General features: G+C 42.6%; 7 non-coding genes across 7 annotated transcripts; all 7 read right to left on the bottom strand.

Moving 5' to 3' along the window:
* Positions 1-598: 598 nt before the first annotated feature.
* Positions 599-680, bottom strand: trnas-gcu (transfer RNA serine (anticodon GCU)). Its single transcript has one exon. It is a non-coding gene; the product is annotated as a tRNA-Ser (tRNA).
* A 1,598-nt stretch (positions 681-2,278) lies between these two features.
* On the bottom strand, positions 2,279-2,360 carry trnas-gcu (transfer RNA serine (anticodon GCU)). Its single transcript has one exon. It is a non-coding gene; the product is annotated as a tRNA-Ser (tRNA).
* A 4,558-nt stretch (positions 2,361-6,918) lies between these two features.
* trnas-gcu (transfer RNA serine (anticodon GCU)) lies at positions 6,919-7,000 on the bottom strand. The gene has a single exon. It is a non-coding gene; the product is annotated as a tRNA-Ser (tRNA).
* A 1,036-nt stretch (positions 7,001-8,036) lies between these two features.
* trnas-gcu (transfer RNA serine (anticodon GCU)) lies at positions 8,037-8,118 on the bottom strand. Its single transcript has one exon. It is a non-coding gene; the product is annotated as a tRNA-Ser (tRNA).
* Positions 8,119-9,716: 1,598 nt separating this feature from the next.
* trnas-gcu (transfer RNA serine (anticodon GCU)) lies at positions 9,717-9,798 on the bottom strand. Its single transcript has one exon. It is a non-coding gene; the product is annotated as a tRNA-Ser (tRNA).
* Positions 9,799-10,278: 480 nt separating this feature from the next.
* On the bottom strand, positions 10,279-10,360 carry trnas-gcu (transfer RNA serine (anticodon GCU)). Its single transcript has one exon. It is a non-coding gene; the product is annotated as a tRNA-Ser (tRNA).
* A 1,036-nt stretch (positions 10,361-11,396) lies between these two features.
* Positions 11,397-11,478, bottom strand: trnas-gcu (transfer RNA serine (anticodon GCU)). Its single transcript has one exon. It is a non-coding gene; the product is annotated as a tRNA-Ser (tRNA).
* Between the last annotated feature and the right edge of the window lie 799 nt (positions 11,479-12,277).

The raw sequence follows: 12,277 nt of genomic DNA on the forward strand, positions 1-12,277 counted from the left end.
AGTGCCAAAATAAAGTACATCATTTGAATTGTTACTCGATGAGGATGGGATTCGAACCCATGCATGCAGAGCACAATGGATTAGCAGTCCATCGCCTTAACCACTCAGCCACCTCATCCTGTTTTTTGGAAGTTGCAAATTACCTTAAAAGACTGTAGTTGCTGTATGTAAACCCTAGATTGAAATCAATGAAAGTTAGGCAGAGCAATGGCAAGGCCATGTGTCGATCCCATCGAGACATTTAACAAATGTTTTGTCAGGCCGAGTGGTCTCAAGTGCTTGATTAAGTGTTTTGAGTTGTCGGTTCAAATCCCACCATTGAGGTTGCCCTTGGTGAAGCTATTCTTCAATACCTGAATCTTATTTGTCGCACTAGAATTGGGCAGGGATTCTATTTTCATGTGGGGCCATGTAATAGAGGAAATAACAAATGGTTTGTGAAGAGGTTGGTGTTATAATCCACACATGCAGTTCATCGCCTTCACCACTCAGATACCAAGTCCTGTGCTCTCGCTGTGGCAGTCAGCAATCTTACCAGTGTTTGTGAAAGTCAAAATCTTCCAGTGCCAAAATAAATCACTGAATTTTAATTGTTACACGATGAGGATGGGATTCGAACCCATGCATGCAGAGCACAATGGATTAGCAGTCCATCGCCTTAACCACTCGGCCACCTCATCCTGTTTTTTGGAAGTTGCAAATGACGTTAAAAGACTGTAGTTGCTGTATGTAAACCCTAGATTGAAATCAATGAAAGTTATGCAGAGCAATGGCAAGGCCATGTGTCTATCCCATCGAGACATTTAACAAATGTTTTGTCAGCCCGAGTGGTCTCCAGTGCTTGATTAAGTGTGTTGAGGTGTCGGTTCAAATCCCACTATTGAGGTTGCCCTTGGTGAAGTTATTCTTCAATACCTGAATCTTATTAGTCGCACTAGGATTGTGCAGGGACTCTACATTCATGTGGGGCCATGTAAGAGAGGAAATAACAAATGTTTTGTGAAGAAGTTGGTGTTATAATCCACACATGCAGTTCATCGCCTTCACCACTCAGATACCAAGTCCTGTGCTCTCGCTGTGGCAGTCAGCAATTTTACCAGTGTTTGTGAAAGTCAAAATCTTCCATTGCCAAAATAAAGCACCGAATTTTAATTGTTACACGATGAGATTCTAACCCATGCATGTAGAGCACAATGGATAAGCAGTCCATCGCCTTAACCACTCATCCACCTCATCCTGTTATTTACATGTGGCAAATGACCTTAAAAACCTGTAGTTGCTGTATGTAAACCCTAGATTGAAATCAATGAAAGTTAGGCAGAGCAATGGCAAGGCCATGTGTCGATCCCATCGAGACATTTAACAAATGTTTTGTCAGGCCGAGTTGTCTTCAGTGCTTGATTAAGTGTGTTGAGGTGTCGGTTCAAATCCCACTATTGAGGTTGCCCTTGGTGAAGTTATTCTTCAATACCTGAATCTTATTAGTCGCTCTAGGATTGCGCAGGGATTCTATTGTCATGTGGGGCCATGTAAGAGAGGAAATAACAAATGTTGTGTGAAGAGGTTGGTGTTATAATCCACACATGCAGTTCATCGCCTTCACCACTCAGATACCAAGTCCTGTGCTCTCGCTGTGGCAGTCAGCAATTTTACCAGTGTTTGTGAAAGTCAAAATCTTCCAGTGCCAAAATAAAGTACATCATTTGAATTGTTACTCGATGAGGATGGGATTCGAACCCATGCATGCAGAGCACAATGGATTAGCAGTCCATCGCCTTAACCACTCAGCCACCTCATCCTGTTTTTTGGAAGTTGCAAATTACCTTAAAAGACTGTAGTTGCTGTATGTAAACCCTAGATTGAAATCAATGAAAGTTAGGCAGAGCAATGGCAAGGCCATGTGTCGATCCCATCGAGACATTTAACAAATGTTTTGTCAGGCCGAGTGGTCTCAAGTGCTTGATTAAGTGTTTTGAGTTGTCGGTTCAAATCCCACCATTGAGGTTGCCCTTGGTGAAGCTATTCTTCAATACCTGAATCTTATTTGTCGCACTAGAATTGGGCAGGGATTCTATTTTCATGTGGGGCCATGTAATAGAGGAAATAACAAATGGTTTGTGAAGAGGTTGGTGTTATAATCCACACATGCAGTTCATCGCCTTCACCACTCAGATACCAAGTCCTGTGCTCTCGCTGTGGCAGTCAGCAATCTTACCAGTGTTTGTGAAAGTCAAAATCTTCCAGTGCCAAAATAAATCACTGAATTTTAATTGTTACACGATGAGGATGGGATTCGAACCCATGCATGCAGAGCACAATGGATTAGCAGTCCATCGCCTTAACCACTCGGCCACCTCATCCTGTTTTTTGGAAGTTGCAAATGACGTTAAAAGACTGTAGTTGCTGTATGTAAACCCTAGATTGAAATCAATGAAAGTTATGCAGAGCAATGGCAAGGCCATGTGTCTATCCCATCGAGACATTTAACAAATGTTTTGTCAGCCCGAGTGGTCTCCAGTGCTTGATTAAGTGTGTTGAGGTGTCGGTTCAAATCCCACTATTGAGGTTGCCCTTGGTGAAGTTATTCTTCAATACCTGAATCTTATTAGTCGCACTAGGATTGTGCAGGGACTCTACATTCATGTGGGGCCATGTAAGAGAGGAAATAACAAATGTTTTGTGAAGAAGTTGGTGTTATAATCCACACATGCAGTTCATCGCCTTCACCACTCAGATACCAAGTCCTGTGCTCTCGCTGTGGCAGTCAGCAATTTTACCAGTGTTTGTGAAAGTCAAAATCTTCCATTGCCAAAATAAAGCACCGAATTTTAATTGTTACACGATGAGATTCTAACCCATGCATGTAGAGCACAATGGATAAGCAGTCCATCGCCTTAACCACTCATCCACCTCATCCTGTTATTTACATGTGGCAAATGACCTTAAAAACCTGTAGTTGCTGTATGTAAACCCTAGATTGAAATCAATGAAAGTTAGGCAGAGCAATGGCAAGGCCATGTGTCGATCCCATCGAGACATTTAACAAATGTTTTGTCAGGCCGAGTTGTCTTCAGTGCTTGATTAAGTGTGTTGAGGTGTCGGTTCAAATCCCACTATTGAGGTTGCCCTTGGTGAAGTTATTCTTCAATACCTGAATCTTATTAGTCGCTCTAGGATTGCGCAGGGATTCTATTGTCATGTGGGGCCATGTAAGAGAGGAAATAACAAATGTTGTGTGAAGAGGTTGGTGTTATAATCCACACATGCAGTTCATCGCCTTCACCACTCAGATACCAAGTCCTGTGCTCTCGCTGTGGCAGTCAGCAATTTTGCCAGTGTTTGTGAAAGTCAAAATCTTCCAGTGCCAAAATAAATCACTGAAATTGAATTTTTACACGATGAGCATGGGATTCGAACCCATGCATGCAGAGCACAATGGATTAGCAGTCCATCGCCTTAACCACTCGGCCACCTCATCCTGTTTTTTGGAAGTTGCAAATGACCTAAAAAACTGTAGTTGCTGTATGTAAACCCTAGATTGAAATCAATGAAAGTTATGCAGAGCAATGGCAAGGCCATGTGTCGATCCCATCGAGACATTTAACAAATGTTTTGTCAGGCCGAGTGGTCTCCAGTGCTTGATTAAGTGTGTTGAGGTGTCGGTTCAAATCCCACTATTGAGGTTGCCCTTGGTGAAGCTATTCTTCAATACCTGAATCGTATTAGTCGCACTAGGATTGTGCAGGGACTCTACATTCATGTGGGGCCATGTAAGAGAGGAAATAACAAATGTTTTGTGAAGAGGTTGGTGTTATAATCCACACATGCAGTTCATCGCCTTCACCACTCAGATACCAAGTCCTGTGCTCTCGCTGTGGCAGTCAGCAATTTTGCCAGTGTTTGTGAAAGTCAAAATCTTCCAGTGCCAAAATAAAGCACATCATTTGAATTGTTACTCGATGAGGATGGGATTCGAACCCATGCATGCAGAGCACAATGGATTAGCAGTCCATCGCCTTAACCACTCGGCCACCTCATTCTGTTTTTTGGAAGTTGCAAATGACCTTAAAAGACTGTAGTTGCTGTATGTAAACCCTAGATTGAAATCAATGAAAGTTATGCAGAGCAATGGCAAGGCCATGTGTCGATCCCATCGAGACATTTAACAAATGTTTTGTCAGGCCGAGTGGTCTCCAGTGCTTGATTAAGTGTGTTGAGGTGTCGGTTCAAATCCCACTATTGAGGTTGCCCTTGGTGAAGTTATTCTTCAATACCTGAATCTTATTAGTCGCACTAGGATTGTGCAGGGACTCTACATTCATGTGGGGCCATGTAAGAGAGGAAATAACAAATGTTTTGTGAAGAAGTTGGTGTTATAATCCACACATGCAGTTCATCGCCTTCACCACTCAGATACCAAGTCCTGTGCTCTCGCTGTGGCAGTCAGCAATTTTACCAGTGTTTTGTGAAAGTCAAAATCTTCCAGTGCCAAAATAAAGCACCGAATTTTAATTGTTACACGATGAGATTCTAACCCATGCATGTAGAGCACAATGGATAAGCAGTCCATCGCCTTAACCACTCATCCACCTCATCCTGTTATTTACATGTGGCAAATGACCTTAAAAACCTGTAGTTGCTGTATGTAAACCCTAGATTGAAATCAATGAAAGTTAGGCAGAGCAATGGCAAGGCCATGTGTCTATCCCATCGAGACATTTAACAAATGTTTTGTCAGGCCGAGTGGTCTCCAGTGCTTGATTAAGTGTGTTGAGGTGTCGGTTCAAATCCCACTATTGAGGTTGCCCTTGGTGAAGTTATTCTTCAATACCTGAATCTTATTAGTCGCTCTAGGATTGCGCAGGGATTCTATTTTCATGTGGGGCCATGTAAGAGAGGAAATAACAAATGTTGTGTGAAGAGGTTGGTGTTATAATCCACACATGCAGTTCATCGCCTTCACCACTCAGATACCAAGTCCTGTGCTCTCGCTGTGGCAGTCAGCAATTTTACCAGTGTTTGTGAAAGTCAAAATCTTCCAGTGCCAAAATAAATCACTGAATTTTAATTGTTACACGATGAGGATGGGATTCGAATCCATGCATGCAGAGCACAATGGATTAGCAGTCCATCGCCTTAACCACTCGGCCACCTCATCCTGTTTTTTGGATGTTGCAAATGACCTTAAAATACTGTAGTTGCTGTATGTAAACCCTAGATTGAAATCAATGAAAGTTATGCAGAGCAATGGCAAGGCCATGTGTCTATCCCATCGAGACATTTAACAAAAGTTTTGTCAGGCCGAGTGGTCTCCAGGGCTTGATTAAGTGTGTTGAGGTGTCGGTTCAAATCCCACTATTGAGGTTGCCCTTGGTGAAGTTATTCTTCAATACCTGAATCTTATTAGTCGCACTAGGATTGTGCAGGGACTCTACATTCATGTGGGGCCATGTAAGAGAGGAAATAACAAATGTTTTGTGAAGAAGTTGGTGTTATAATCCACACATGCAGTTCATCGCCTTCACCACTCAGATACCAAGTCCTGTGCTCTCGCTGTGGCAGTCAGCAATTTTACCAGTGTTTGTGAAAGTCAAAATCTTCCATTGCCAAAATAAAGCACCGAATTTTAATTGTTACACGATGAGATTCTAACTCATGCACGTAGAGCACAATGGATAAGCAGTCCATCGCCTTAACCACTCATCCACCTCATCCTGTTATTTACATGTTATTTACCAGTGTTTGTGAAAGTCAAAATCTTCCAGTGCCAAAATAAATCACAGAATTTTAATTGTTACACGATGAGGATGGGATTCGAACCCATGCATGCAGAGCACAATGGATTAGCAGTCCATCGCCTTAACCACTCGGCCACCTCATTCTGTTTTTTGGAAGTTGCAAATGACCTTAAAAGACTGTAGTTACTGTATGTAAACCCTAGATTGAAATCAATGAAAGTTATGCAGAGCAATGGCAAGGCCATGTGTCGATCCCATCGAGACATTTAACAAATGTTTTGTCAGGCCGAGTGGTCTCCAGTGCTTGATTAAGTGTGTTGAGGTGTCGGTTCAAATCCCACTATTGAGGTTGCCCTTGGTGAAGTTATTCTTCAATACCTGAATCTTATTAGTCGCACTAGGATTGTGCAGGGACTCTACATTCATGTGGGGCCATGTAAGAGAGGAAATAACAAATGTTTTGTGAAGAAGTTGGTGTTATAATCCACACATGCAGTTCATCGCCTTCACCACTCAGATACCAAGTCCTGTGCTCTCGCTGTGGCAGTCAGCAATTTTACCAGTGTTTTGTGAAAGTCAAAATCTTCCATTGCCAAAATAAAGCACCGAATTTTAATTGTTACACGATGAGATTCTAACCCATGCATGTAGAGCACAATGGATAAGCAGTCCATCGCCTTAACCACTCATCCACCTCATCCTGTTATTTACATGTGGCAAATGACCTTAAAAACCTGTAGTTGCTGTATGTAAACCCTAGATTGAAATCAATGAAAGTTAGGCAGAGCAATGGCAAGGCCATGTGTCTAGCCCATCGAGACATTTAACAAATGTTTTGTCAGCCCGAGTGGTCTCCAGTGCTTGATTAAGTGTGTTGAGGTGTCGGTTCAAATCCCACTATTGAGGTTGCCCTTGGTGAAGTTATTCTTCAATACCTGAATCTTATTAGTCGCACTAGGATTGTGCAGGGACTCTACATTCATGTGGGGCCATGTAAGAGAGGAAATAACAAATGTTTTGTGAAGAAGTTGGTGTTATAATCCACACATGCAGTTCATCGCCTTCACCACTCAGATACCAAGTCCTGTGCTCTCGCTGTGGCAGTCAGCAATTTTACCAGTGTTTGTGAAAGTCAAAATCTTCCAGTGCCAAAATAAAGCACATCATTTGAATTGTTACTCGATGAGGATGGGATTCGAACCCATGCATGCAGAGCACAATGGATTAGCAGTCCATCGCCTTAACCACTCGGCCACCTCATCCTGTTTTTTGGAAGTTGCAAATGACCTTAAAAGACTGTAGTTGCTGTATGTAAACCCTAGAATGAAATCAATGAAAGTTAGGCAGAGCAATGGCAAGGCCATGTGTCGATCCCATCGAGACATTTAACAAATGTTTTGTCAGGCCGAGTGGTCTCCAGTGCTTGATTAAGTGTGTTGAGGTGTCGGTTCAAATCCCACTATTGAGGTTGCCCTTGGTGAAGTTATTCTTCAATACCTGAATCTTATTAGTCGCTCTAGGATTGCGCAGGGATTCTATTTTCATGTGGGGCCATGTAAGAGAGGAAATAACAAATGTTGTGTGAAGAGGTTGGTGTTATAATCCACACATGCAGTTCATCGCCTTCACCACTCAGATACCAAGTCCTGTGCTCTCGCTGTGGCAGTCAGCAATTTTGCCAGTGTTTGTGAAAGTCAAAATCTTCCATTGCCAAAATAAAGCACCGAATTTTAATTGTTACACGATGAGACTCTAACCCATGCATGTAGAGCACAATGGATAAGCAGTCCATCGCCTTAACCACTCATCCACCTCATCCTGTTACTTACATGTGGCAAATGACCTTAAAAACCTGTAGTTGCTGTATGTAAACCCTAGATTGAAATCAATGAAAGTTAGGCAGAGCAATGGCAAGGCCATGTGTCGATCCCATCGAGACATTTAACAAATGTTTTGTCAGGCCGAGTGGTCTCCAGTGCTTGATTAAGTGTGTTGAGGTGTCGGTTCAAATCCCACTATTGAGGTTGCCCTTGGTGAAGTTATTCTTCAATACCTGAATCTTATTAGTCGCTCTAAGATTGCGCAGGGATTCTATTTTCATGTGGGGCCATGTAAGAGAGGAAATAACAAATGTTGTGTGAAGAGGTTGGTGTTATAATCCACACATGCAGTTCATCGCCTTCACCACTCAGATACCAAGTCCTGTGCTCTCGCTGTGGCAGTCAGCAATTTTGCCAGTGTTTGTGAAAGTCAAAATCTTCCAGTGCCAAAATAAAGCACATCATTTGAATTGTTACTCGATGAGGATGGGATTCGAACCCATGCATGCAGAGCACAATGGATTAGCAGTCCATCGCCTTAACCACTCGGCCACCTCATCCTGTTTTTTGGAAGTTGCAAATGACCTTAAAAGACTGTAGTTGCTGTATGTAAACCCTAGAATGAAATCAATGAAAGTTAGGCAGAGCAATGGCAAGGCCATGTGTCGATCCCATCGAGACATTTAACAAATGTTTTGTCAGGCCGAGTGGTCTCCAGTGCTTGATTAAGTGTGTTGAGGTGTCGGTTCAAATCCCACTATTGAGGTTGCCCTTGGTGAAGTTATTCTTCAATACCTGAATCTTATTAGTCGCTCTAGGATTGCGCAGGGATTCTATTTTCATGTGAGGCCATGTAAGAGAGGAAATAACAAATGTTGTGTGAAGAGGTTGGTGTTATAATCCACACATGCAGTTCATCGCCTTCACCACTCAGATACCAAGTCCTGTGCTCTCGCTGTGGCAGTCAGCAATTTTGCCAGTGTTTGTGAAAGTCAAAATCTTCCAGTGCCAAAATAAAGCACATCATTTGAATTGTTACTCGATGAGGATGGGATTCGAACCCATGCATGCAGCGTACAATGGATTAGCAGTCCATCGCCTTAACCACTCGGCCACCTCATCCTGTTTTTTGGAAGTTGCAAATGACCTTAAAAGACTGTAGTTGCTGTATGTAAACCCTAGAATGAAATCAATGAAAGTTAGGCAGAGCAATGGCAAGGCCATGTGTCGATCCCATCGAGACATTTAACAAATGTTTTGTCAGGCCGAGTGGTCTCCAGTGCTTGATTAAGTGTGTTGAGGTGTCGGTTCAAATCCCACTATTGAGGTTGCCCTTGGTGAAGTTATTCTTCAATACCTGAATCTTATTAGTCGCTCTAGGATTGCGCAGGGATTCTATTTTCATGTGAGGCCATGTAAGAGAGGAAATAACAAATGTTGTGTGAAGAGGTTGGTGTTATAATCCACACATGCAGTTCATCGCCTTCACCACTCAGATACCAAGTCCTGTGCTCTCGCTGTGGCAGTCAGCAATTTTGCCAGTGTTTGTGAAAGTCAAAATCTTCCATTGCCAAAATAAAGCACCGAATTTTAATTGTTACACGATGAGACTCTAACCCATGCATGTAGAGCACAATGGATAAGCAGTCCATCGCCTTAACCACTCATCCACCTCATCCTGTTACTTACATGTGGCAAATGACCGTAAAAACCTGTAGTTGCTGTATGTAAACCCTAGATTGAAACCAATGAAAGTTAGGCAGAGCAATGGCAAGGCCATGTGTCGATCCCATCGAGACATTTAACAAATGTTTTGTCAGGCCGAGTGGTCTCAAGTGCTTGATTAAGTGTTTTGAGCTGTCGGTTCAAATCCCACTATTGAGGTTGCCCTTGGTGAAGCTATTCTTCAATACCTGAATCTTATTAGTCGCACTAGAATTGGGCAGGGATTCTATTTTCATGTGGGGCCATGTAAGAGAGGAAATAACAAATGTTTTGTGAAGAGGTTGGCGTTATAATCCACACATGCAGTTCATCGCCTTCACCACTCAGATACCAAGTCCTGTGCTCTCGCTGTGGTAGTCAGCAATTTTACCAGTGTTTGTGAAAGTCAAAATCTTCCAGTTCCAAAATAAAGCACAACATTTTAATTGTTACACGATGAGGATGGGATTCGAACCCATGCATGCAGAGCACAATGGATTAGCAGTCCATCGCCTTAACCACTCGGCCACCTCATCCTGTTTTTTGGAAGTTGCAAATTATCTAAAAAGACTGTAGTTGCTGTATGTAAACCCTAGATTGAAATCAATGAAAGTTATGCAGAGCAATGGCAAGGCCATGTGTCGATCCCATCGAGACATTTAACAAATGTTTTGTCAGGCCGAGTGGTCTCCAGTGCTTGATTAAGTGTGTTGAGGTGTCGGTTCAAATCCCACTATTGAGGTTGCCCTTGGTGAAGTTATTCTTCAATACCTGAATCTTATTAGTCGCACTAGGATTGTGCAGGGACTCTACATTCATGTGGGGCCATGTAAGAGAGGAAATAACAAATGTTTTGTGAAGAAGTTGGTGTTATAATCCACACATGCAGTTCATCGCCTTCACCACTCAGATACCAAGTCCTGTGCTCTCGCTGTGGCAGTCAGCAATTTTGCCAGTGTTTGTGAAAGTCAAAATCTTCCAGTGCCAAAATAAAGCACATCATTTGAATTGTTACTCGATGAGGATGGGATTCGAACCCATGCATGCAGAGCACAATGGATTAGCAGTCCATCGCCTTAACCACTCGGCCACCTCATCCTGTTTTTTGGAAGTTGCAAATGACGTTAAAAGACTGTAGTTGCTGTATGTAAACCCTAGATTGAAATCAATGAAAGTTATGCAGAGCAATGGCAAGGCCATGTGTCTATCCCATCGAGACATTTAACAAATGTTTTGTCAGCCCGAGTGGTCTCCAGTGCTTGATTAAGTGTGTTGAGGTGTCGGTTCAAATCCCACTATTGAGGTTGCCCTTGGTGAAGTTATTCTTCAATACCTGAATCTTATTAGTCGCTCTAGGATTGCGCAGGGATTCTATTTTCATGTGGGGCCATGTAAGAGAGGAAATAACAAATGTTGTGTGAAGAGGTTGGTGTTATAATCCACACATGCAGTTCATCGCCTTCACCACTCAGATACCAAGTCCTGTGCTCTCGCTGTGGCAGTCAGCAATTTTGCCAGTGTTTGTGAAAGTCAAAATCTTCCATTGCCAAAATAAAGCACCGAATTTTAATTGTTACACGATGAGACTCTAACCCATGCATGTAGAGCACAATGGATAAGCAGTCCATCGCCTTAACCACTCATCCACCTCATCCTGTTACTTACATGTGGCAAATGACCTTAAAAACCTGTAGTTGCTGTATGTAAACCCTAGATTGAAATCAATGAAAGTTAGGCAGAGCAATGGCAAGGCCATGTGTCGATCCCATCGAGACATTTAACAAATGTTTTGTCAGGCCGAGTGGTCTCAAGTGCTTGATTAAGTGTTTTGAGCTGTCGGTTCAAATCCCACCATTGAGGTTGCCCTTGGTGAAGCTATTCTTCAATACCTGAATCTTATTTGTCGCACTAGAATTGGGCAGGGATTCTATTTTCATGTGGGGCCATGTAAGAGAGGAAATAACAAATGTTTTGTGAAGAGGTTGGTGTTATAATCCACACATGCAGTTCATCGCCTTCACCACTCAGATACCAAGTCCTGTGCTCTCGCTGTGGCAGTCAGCAATTTTACCAGTGTTTGTGAAAGTCAAAATCTTCCAGTGCCAAAATAAATCACTGAATTTTAATTGTTACACGATGAGGATGGGATTCGAACCCATGCATGCAGAGCACAATGGATTAGCAGTCCATCGCCTTAACCACTCGGCCACCTCATCCTGTTTTTTGGAAGTTGCAAATGACGTTAAAAGACTGTAGTTGCTGTATGTAAACCCTAGATTGAAATCAATGAAAGTTATGCAGAGCAATGGCAAGGCCATGTGTCTATCCCATCGAGACATTTAACAAATGTTTTGTCAGCCCGAGTGGTCTCCAGTGCTTGATTAAGTGTGTTGAGGTGTCGGTTCAAATCCCACTATTGAGGTTGCCCTTGGTGAAGCTATTCTTCAATACCTGAATCTTATTAGTTGCTCTAGGATTGCGCAGGGGTTCTATTTTCATGTGGGGCCATGTAAGAGAGGAAATAACAAATGTTGTGTGAAGAGGTTGGTGTTATAATCCACACATGCAGTTCATCGCCTTCACCACTCAGATACCAAGTCCTGTGCTCTCGCTGTGGCAGTCAGCAATTTTGCCAGTGTTTGTGAAAGTCAAAATCTTCCATTGCCAAAATAAAGCACCGAATTTTAATTGTTACACGATGAGAATCTAACCCATGCATGTAGAGCACAATGGATAAGCAGTCCATCGCCTTAACCACTCATCCACCTCATCCTGTTACTTACATGTGGCAAATGACCTTAAAAACCTGTAGTTGCTGTATGTAAACCCTAGATTGAAATCAATGAAAGTTAGGCAGAGCAATGGCAAGGCCATGTGTCGATCCCATCGAGACATTTAACAAATGTTTTGTCAGGCCGAGTGGTCTCAAGTGCTTGATTAAGTGTTTTGAGCTGTCGGTTCAAATCCCACCATTGAGGTTGCCCTTGGTGAAGCTATTCTTCAATACCTGAATCT

The sequence above is a fragment of the Oncorhynchus clarkii genome, unplaced genomic scaffold, assembly GCF_045791955.1.
Source record: "Oncorhynchus clarkii lewisi isolate Uvic-CL-2024 unplaced genomic scaffold, UVic_Ocla_1.0 unplaced_contig_2291_pilon_pilon, whole genome shotgun sequence".
NCBI classification, from domain to species: Eukaryota; Metazoa; Chordata; class Actinopteri; order Salmoniformes; family Salmonidae; genus Oncorhynchus; species Oncorhynchus clarkii.